The sequence below is a fragment of the Sinohyriopsis cumingii genome, chromosome 13, assembly GCF_028554795.1.
Source record: "Sinohyriopsis cumingii isolate HCF-2022 chromosome 13, ASM2855479v2, whole genome shotgun sequence".
In the NCBI taxonomy this organism is placed as follows: domain Eukaryota; kingdom Metazoa; phylum Mollusca; class Bivalvia; order Unionida; family Unionidae; genus Sinohyriopsis; species Sinohyriopsis cumingii.
In genome coordinates this window covers 44,663,209-44,672,995 of record NC_142973.1, presented here as the reverse complement: position 1 = coordinate 44,672,995, position 9,787 = coordinate 44,663,209, and the positions used below count along the sequence as shown (strand labels likewise).

The window sequence follows — 9,787 nt, the reverse complement described above, 5'->3', positions numbered from 1 at the left end:
ATAATAAATGGTTACTGCATTTGTATGAAAAAATATCCCATTCAAAAGTACGTGCCCTATAAGTCCTAGTCAAAATTCGTTGCTAAGGAACTTGCGTCCGTGTACAACTTGAAAACTTGTACTGACCGAGGGTATCCAGGTATTGAAGTATAACCGAGTTTCTGCTGTAATTAAATGAAAGCTTGCCCATAGTCGTAAGTCCTTTAAAAATCTAAATTTTACCTGGTTAGTGTCTACTTTGGTGCAGCGACTATAGAACAGTTCGTATTGAACTTTACGTAATATCCTAAAGGACCAAGAAATGCCCTTAAATCCTTACGGTTCATTGATGTCGAATAATTCCTCACTGCGTTCACATTTTGGGTTTGGGTTCGATACCACCAGCATTTACCACGTGTCCTAAATAATTATTTTTTTTCTTCTTTGCAGAAAGACACTTCTGGGGATATATTTTTCGTCCTGCCTTTCTTGCCTATCGAATACGTTTTTAAGGTGTGATACGTGCTCAATAAATTCTGTTCTGAATGTAACAAGATAACCGGGTGGGATATTTCGGATTAACAACAGAACACGTTTTGACGACACAGATATATGGTTTAATGTGGCGATTTATATGAGTAGTGGATTATGAAGATGTGTGCGTATTTATAATCCAAATATTGGATCTATTTAACAAAAAAAACGCACAGTTTCAAAGATGGAAAAAATATACAAATAAATTTAGTTCAGTAACCCTAAAATACAGGATAAATGATTTCACAAATGATTCAATAATGGAAAGATGAATATAGTTCACTCAAATAGTAAACAATGTAAGCGTTTACACATAGTAAAAAAAAAATGTATTCGCTCAGGTAGCGAAATTATGTCACTAAACAAGAACGGATATACAATCTATCCTTCCAGTCCTGAATAATACACTGGGTCTTACTAACCCAAAATTAGCATACAGCTAAAAATACATGTGTGGAGATGCACTCCGTCACCCGTGCACCTTATCCGCTCCACAGCTCTTCTGAATCAATTTCACAACCAATATAGACTCCGGACCCTCGGAATACTATGATCACTTGAAACATTAGACCCTCCGGACACTTGAAATATTAGACCCTCCGGACCCCCTGGTCTTTTGACGGCTCTACAGCTGGGTCACCTTAGTCCCTCTGGACACTCCGGACGCTAGACATTAGACGCTCCGGCACCTTAAACGCTCCGGACACACGGACGTTTCTACCCTCGGACAACACCGGACACCCCGGATATTCCTACCATCAAAACCTCACTCACACTCAGCTGAAAATATACCCGATACAGTGTACTACACTTGATACAGACATAACGTAAGGATGTTATACATGGTAAAAAAGATTATATTATTATGGCAATTACAAAACAGAGGTTCAATAGTAAACCTAACCCTGCTTGATAAGACAATAGTAAACAATTCTTTTAAAAAATGTAGCTTTACATTACCAATATAAGTCCTGCAGTACGTCGCAACAAGAATAAAAAATGCACGCATTATGGTATGTAAAGAAAACTATAACAAACATGCAAAGGCAAATATGGTAATACACTAGTTATCACTTAAAACCCAAAAATTACCTACCCCTACAGCTGGAGTTGTGCGAATCCTTTTAGCTGGCCGCTTGCTGACAAAACCATTAGTATTGTAAAGGTCCTTTACATGTAGTAACGTATTTATACCTTTAGAATTTTCGTTATTCTTTATCAAAGGCACCTTGCACGTGTGGCACAGGACGAATCGTACTCACGATTTCGAAATACATAGACCATATTAAAATCACCCTCGGGCATCGTTGTACAGAGAAAAGAAACGAAACCCGAGTACATGTATTTAATTAACAACATTTACACCATTCCGTGACACTGAACACAGCGTAATCCATGAACACTAGACAAAATTTCCATATTAACCCTCGTAGAATGGCTTCCATCAGACGCTGGAAAGTTGATGGACTGTTAGGAAAACGTCGAAACTCAGAGTCCTAAATGACAGCGATAGGTTGTATATTGTTGAGATTCCGATATATGTTACTGTTTTCCGTGGTATCTAGCAAACATGGTGTCCCCACCCCCATGGGTTGCTAGATTCTTGTATAGTACTCTATTGTAGCATATTTGACACCATACCATCTAGTGCCTCCGTTTGCTCTGGGGACATTTTGTAAGCCTCTGCTGAAATGTTTTATTTGAGTCAATTTGTATTTTGTGTTTCAGAATGTCACAACATCCATATTTACCATCTTCAAAAACAAGTAAATTACCGGATTGATATAAAAGTTTTCTTAACTTGTTTTTTATTCATCTTGGCATCATTTAAATTGTCCGTTTCAAATTTAATGCTTTCTGACAGCATTGAGCACAGCCAACTTGTTTAATTTGAAGTGTTACTTACTGTCATCTTTCTCAACCTCCCTTTCTAAAGAGCAAACACTGCCATACGCAGACAAACATATAAACTTTCCTATGTTTTAATCTTGTTTAATTTCTATGATGAAATCAACCATATTACATATACAAATTCAACCTCCAGTACTTTTAACTTACTCTTGGCTTTTGCTACTAATAACTCATTCGATTCAATAGAGGGCGAGGTAGATTGAAACCAATTACTCCACTGGGCAATGATGAACCCGTATAGCGTAGCCACTGTTATCACTTGAGACTGGGGGGAATTTGTATGTTTTCTTGAGCTACAAGCTGGCGCTGGGAACTAGTGATACTGTCTTCTAACCGCAATCGTGTATTTTAAAGAATCCAAGCCCAGGATAAATGAAAACTGCATGTTGGCACAATGTAAACCTTTGTGTGTCTATTTTTTATTTGTATACCTAGAAAAGTATAGCCACGCCCACTCAACGTAATTTGGGATTTTATTAATTTCGGTGTTCTCAAAATACGATCAATCTAACTTTACATAATTACCAGTAAATACTAACTTTTCCCTGACTTAGGACAAATAACACTCTTTAACCCATTAGTCTCGTCAAATTTCTGCATTAAAAATGACTAAAACTCCACTATGTAGGTACCTAACTGAACTGGGGGAAAACAGCTATAAAAAAAAAAAACAGAATACATTTTAAATCAGATTTCCTGACCGTCAAATGATTCTTTTATGGGAACAAACTTCAGGACGACAATGGGTCAAGCAGATGCAGCGTGACTCGATGAAAAACGATCTTATGTAACAGTATCATCCTGATGTTGCTTTCTTCGTTGACCACGCTTCCCTAACAGTTATCCTAGACGGTGTTTCTGTCTTCAGTTATGGCGGACTGTCGAAATCACTTTGACATGTGTTGTGCCACGTGTTTGGAGTAAGCGATATTCCATTTTTTTTAAAGGTGTCAGAAGTTGTAGTAATCGATTGTAACGTTATAAAAAGTAGAGATAATCCGGATATTTTGTCAGTGATTTACAATCCAGTAGTTTAGCTTTGTTTCAAATACAAGATAATTTCGTTTGCAATCACATTATTTATTTATTTATTGGTTTATTATTATTATTATTATTATTATTATTATTATTATTATTATTAAAATTATCATTGTTGTTGTTGTTCGTGTAATTATTATTATTCTCATTATTATTATTATTATTATTAGTAGTAGTAGTAGTAGTATTTACAGCAACATTCGTCACTATAACAATTCTGATATTCTCAAAAACAAAGTCCTTCTTTTAACTATACAATATTAGTAACTGTAAAAGAAGACAAACAAGCTCGACTCTTTGTCTGTATAAATCCATTATTATTTTTTATAGATATACACACTTTGCCCTTCGTGATTCACTTTACAGCACTTTTCAAATCAGTTCCTGCCCATTTTTTTTTTCTGTTCATTGCCTATGTACATTTTCTTACTGGATTTAGTTAATAACTATTGGAGGCTGTCTTGTTTTGCAGCTATCTTGTGTTCCTATATATAAAACAACTTTTAGGAATAACAGGAGCTCAACAATATATATATATATATATATATATATATATATATATATATATATATATATATATATATATATATATATATATATATATATATATATATATATATATATATATATATATATATATATATATATATATATATATATATATATATATATATATATGGAGATATGCAAAATTATGTTGCTATGGATACTAGATTATGTATGCGGATACCTTCAAACTGAGAAGTCAAACTGAGACAGTAACTCTTCTACAACAAGAACACGAAAAGTTAATGTCATATTGAAACATTTCTTCTCTGTTAAAGATGCTTGCATTATTACATCAGAAACTTTGTGGATCAATTTTGATCAGTCAAGTTCGTCCGTGTATGATCGTAGGTAATATCTCTTCGCAACACACCAAGACACCCTCACCCGCACTGTCTACGCAGTTTGAGAGATGACTAACTATATGTGGCAAGCTGCTTAATTTTAGATAAATAATTGACGGAAAATGTTTATAAGTCGAATACAGAAGTCGGAAGGGTCAAACGTTATATTTTAACAGTTTCCAGAGGATCTCTTGAACTTTGTCTACACCGATCGAGGATGGATGGTAATATTTGGTATGATGTTTCTAGAGGAGAAATAAAGCATGGTAGTTTTGTGCTAATCTGTTTTAAATCAAGTAACAGTATTTAACCTAGAGAATGAACAAAATGTAATAATTTCAAATTGTATGAGTTGAACGTGTTTTATAAGCCTACAATTTGATTGGATGTTAACGCTCACGTGATACAGATCTGGAACATAATCAATGTATGGCAATACATTCAGAAAATATGACAGAATCTGTTTTTCATGCAAGTCGTTCAAGATGCTGACAAAACGAGGCTTCATGGGTAATTCAGAATGAAGAAAAGAAAAGACTGCAGATTCCACTGTTCAATGGCTCAAAAACGTATGAAACTTCGGTTATTGACTTTTTCTGCGTCAAAGCTGTAGGACACACACAAAACAACAGCATAAGTTTATAATTGGGTAAATCCATTCCTGGCCCCTTCACTCGATGTATACAGAAGGAGAGAAGTCCTTACGCAAGAGAAGTCCTCGTTTTAATGACGTTTACCGGCAATAATGTTGCCAGTAAATGTCACAAGATAACATTAAACGACGACTGAACATGCGCTGTCCAGTTAGATGTCACGTGCGGTATTTACATCTGCTGCTATAATTTTGAATTTTCCAGTAATCCCGTTATGTTAATCCGTGGAGATTATGTGGAATATTTCAAACTTTGACATTAAAAATAGTCGATTTTTAAAACAAAATATTTATTTTCAATTATTATATAGATTCTGTATCGAAAAAATACTTTTAAAAAACCTAGGCAAAATTTATTATTTCATTTTGGAGGAAATAATTCGACCTAGGACACGATCTGTTGAAATTACTGTAATTTGGTCCCTTCTTATTTCGATTCAAGCTAAACTACAATCTACGTACCCAACTATTTGTGAGATTAAGGATAATCCCTAAATATATAATTCAATTATTTTTTCTTAAAATTTTAGAACAGGCCAGAATTTGCATACAAAATGGACATACATTTTGCTTCAGGAAATAGAAAGGTAAGACTTACTAAAATAATTCGGTTTCGGTGTTCATGGCAGAGCAACATAAATGGGCTTTTTAGGGCTCATAATGGAATCTGACCCAGACTGATCCGAATGTAGGATTCGATCCCACACAATTAAGTCACTAATCCTGCACGCTGTCCACTGAACCGCTGCGTCTACTGCCTCCATTGGTCGTCTCATACATCATAAAGAAAAAAAGATATTAAGTAGACAAAAACACAAAGTAATTCGCTTAGATGTTTAATCTCCACCAAATCCAAAATGGTTGTGCATAAAATGAAACACCTGCATATCCGCTAATGAGCGCACACGAGACATAGATGCAAATCATACATTTGAGTGAATGAGATTCTGGCGCAGAAGGCTTGTGTTCTGCAGCTGTCGCATCCGCCGGATTGAAAATGTGCACAGCGAGAAATGGTAACAAAATCGCTTTTCTAAACACGCGCTATTCCGATAAGAACTCAAAATAGTTTCGTATTCCTATAAGATATCATAACTTAACAATCAATTAACCAACATATTTTTTTTAAAAATTTAATGCGAGGTATTGTGGATTATGTGAAGTATCAACTCTGGTTTTCGAATATTTTAGCCTTTCTTTCCTACAATCAGGGCATGCCCGACCATATGGGCATCCTAGGCGGTCGCTTAGTCACCTAGTGCGCCAGGCTCTAACAGGTTTAAGTAGCAGCGCCAAATTAAACGGAAGTGAATTATTTTTTTGTAACGGAGGGAGGTGGCAAAGTCATAGTGCGCCAAAAACTCTTTGGCCATCCCTGCCTACAATATGAAAACTCACTTCAATAACACGCAGACACACAAATTTCAGACAAGACGAACAAACGGTGTTTGTTGGACACAGGCCCACTAGAAAATTAAGCTGTCTCGTTTAATCAGACTCTAATGTGAATCGGAGAGCTATATGCAGGCCAAGAGTCCGATAAATGTCTCTATAATTGATTACCTACGGGTGTCCCTCATTTCTTCTTCTTTGAATGATTTTTCTGTCTAAAAATAGAATGTATGTACCAAGAGCAAGAAGCAAGAGATATCATGCCCCTGGGGTTGGGGTTGGGGTTGGGGGATATGGGTTGTACAGAAGCAAAAAGCTTTATTACTAATACATATTTTATGTGGTCGATCAAAAAGAGAAGCAAAAAATGTCAATTTATCTGATCCGGACATTAATTAAGAACGCTAATTAATCGGTCGGTCTGTCATCGACTTTACCCGACTTTTAGTAAGCCTCGCTTTGTTACTATCGTTTGTACAGACCTTTACCAGGCCATCGTCTAGTTAAGATCTCACAAAAGTCGCGCAGGAGGTCTTTGAACGAGACTACAAGATGCTCATAAAGCCAATCCATTTTTTCAGCATCACAATCATCACTCTGCGGTCATGGGTACAAGTAAAAATCTCGTTACTCTTTGTCTTGCCAATTGTAGGGTTTTCGTTAACACACACACACGCACACACACACACACACACGCGCGCGCGCGCGCGCACACACACACACACACACACGCACACACACACACACTAACACACACGAACACACACATATAACGATGATGACGTCGATCACGATGACATTAGAAGTAGTATTGCTCGCTGGCATTATAAAAAAACGAGTAAATAGAAATATACAGAAATTTTCGAACAAGGTGAACAAATTGAAGGACTAAGTCAGTCCCCAAAAAATTTTAAAATGTGCAAAAATCAGGAGAAAATTGAGCATAATTTGCATATTTTGCCTTTTTTGTGAACAAGGGTAGCAAAATACCACTTTTCACTGAAATGAAAATCTTTGCTCAACGTAATTTGTGGGACATGGTTATGCCTTTCTTATATTTAAATACATTCAGACCGAGCGTTTGCAATGTAAAATTTACGCAAGCGTTGTGATAATTGATAACGTGTGCGGGTAATATTAAGGTCGGATTATTTCTAAGAGGTATAATTTACCGATGATCATTCGTAATGTCGTGATAAATGGCACATTTCTTTCACAATCACAAAAGCTGGACATAGTCATTCTTTAATTTATAATACTAAACGTAGGCAAATATTCTGTGCCAGGGCGTACTGTAACACCAATCAACCAAGTACAGCAAAATATGATGAAAAAATACGATACATTTGTATATAATTCAACAAATCATTTCTCATTATCCATAACTTCTGAAGCACAATGACCATTATCCCGGTCTTCTGAAGCATAGTGACCATTATTCAGGACTTCTGAAGCATAGTGACCATTATTCAGGACTTCTGAAACATAGTGACCATTATTCAGGACTTTTGAAGCATAGTGACCATTATTCAGGACTTCTCAAGCATACTGACCATTATTCAGGACTTCTCAAGCATACTGACCATTATTCAGGACTTCTGAAGCATAGTGACATAATTTAATATTTACACCACTTTAGATGAAGAATATTTGAAGATCTGAACATGAATCAAATTTTTAAAAAAATAATTCCTTCGACAATATTTACCTGTGTGTCTGCCCTGTAGAACAAGTCAATTAGCATACGTATAAACTATCAAGGCAATAAAACATAGTTTCCCATGCCCTTTCATCGCACCTTGCTAATCTCACACCATATGAGAAAATATCTTTACCTATATGTACAAATCTATACAGAGGTATGTCTCACATGACGGATCACGGGGACTTTGCGAACATGAGAAAAATTTGAGGATGCGTCTACTTCTTTGCAGAAATGATCGAATGAAAAGAGAAGTATAATCCTTATATGTAATTTCTTGAAGACTTTAAAACGGTAAAGATGAATATATGAGTAACTGACAAGAATATAAACGTAGGAAAATGGATGAAGACGCTTTTTAAAAAAGTTGGTAATTTGAGACGTGAAGATAAGCATTTCATGTCGCTTGCTTTTTATAGCAAAATATGATGTGTCCTTTTTTTTACCAAAACGAATTCATCAAAGTTTGTGAAATCACGACCTCTTGTTTCGAATCAAATGGCTAATTCTCCGCGTATTTGTTCAGCTGTAGTACGTTTTCGTTTTACACATTTTACTGCCTTCAATTACAAAGTAGGAAACGAGATTGGACTAAATGCTTTCACAACTTGTTTTCACAACTCATCGATGATTGTAGGTGTTGATGTTTCATATTTAATATTTTACGAGTATAGAGTATCGTATCTGTGACTCATTTTGCGCATTAAATCCTGAAAACAGTATCCATAGTTTACAACGAAACTCTGTGACAAATTTGATTGAAATTGATGTAACAATAAAAATGTAACAAATTTGGTTGAAATTGATTAAGCAATTTTGCTAAAGGTTCTTTTACACTTTTATTTTGCCCGTGCATTTTTGAGCATGAATCGCGGGGAAGCATCTCCCATGCCGACCTACGTTATTTTGAAGCGTTGTAATGGCAATCAAATACAATATTTCCTACGATAAATAATAATTAATAATTGTTGCAATGATATAAAAATCCATCACAATTCATTGCATTGGATATAACATGATCGTACCATTTAAGTAGATACACTGCAAGTACTTATGTGTATATACACACATTCACTTGTCTTCAGTAAGGGAAAATTACACTTTTTAATTTTAACTTAAATTGAAATGAACATGAAGGTAAATGCCCTACATATTACAGGAGCGGGATAGAAATTCGTCCATAAAGTGTGTGCGTTAAGAAAAAGAAAGGCATGACGGATTTTCGCCTGCGTCACGCCGTAATGTCTCTGGACTTGTGAATGATGGGAAAATGTAGTCACACGAAGAAACGGAAAATGGAAAGTTAAAAATGGAGGATAGAAACAATTGTATAGTTTGTAGCCATGTTAATTAAATCATAATAATGATAAAGATAGGTGTTTATTGCTGTGGGAACGGCGTTCCATTTTCTTGGGCTCGCCGTTGTCCCCTCCATGCATCTGAGTAACATGCATTTCCTCACTTCCTTATTTGCGTTTTGTCATTTTTATATTTAGCGCTACACCACTGGACTTATCTGAACTGTAAATATATTTCAGTGTTTGAATTCCTTCTTGCTGGTTCCTCATTTCGCTTCGTTTATATTTACAACTTGTTTCAATATGGTAACCAGTATTTGAAAGCCAGCGCGTTCAATATTCAAGCAATTAATCATTCAGTGTTTGTAGTCCTCTATTTCTTCATTTAAAT

At 35.5% G+C, this 9,787-nt stretch overlaps 1 long non-coding RNA gene across 1 annotated transcript; it reads right to left on the bottom strand.

Annotated features, from left to right (window-relative positions):
• Window positions 1-573: 573 nt before the first annotated feature.
• LOC149785328 (uncharacterized) lies at window positions 574-1,775 on the bottom strand. Its single transcript, XR_016413499.1, has 2 exons — window positions 1,610-1,775; window positions 574-1,293 (listed from the first exon to the last, which is right to left on the bottom strand). It is a non-coding gene; the product is annotated as an uncharacterized LOC149785328 (long non-coding RNA).
• Between the last annotated feature and the right edge of the window lie 8,012 nt (window positions 1,776-9,787).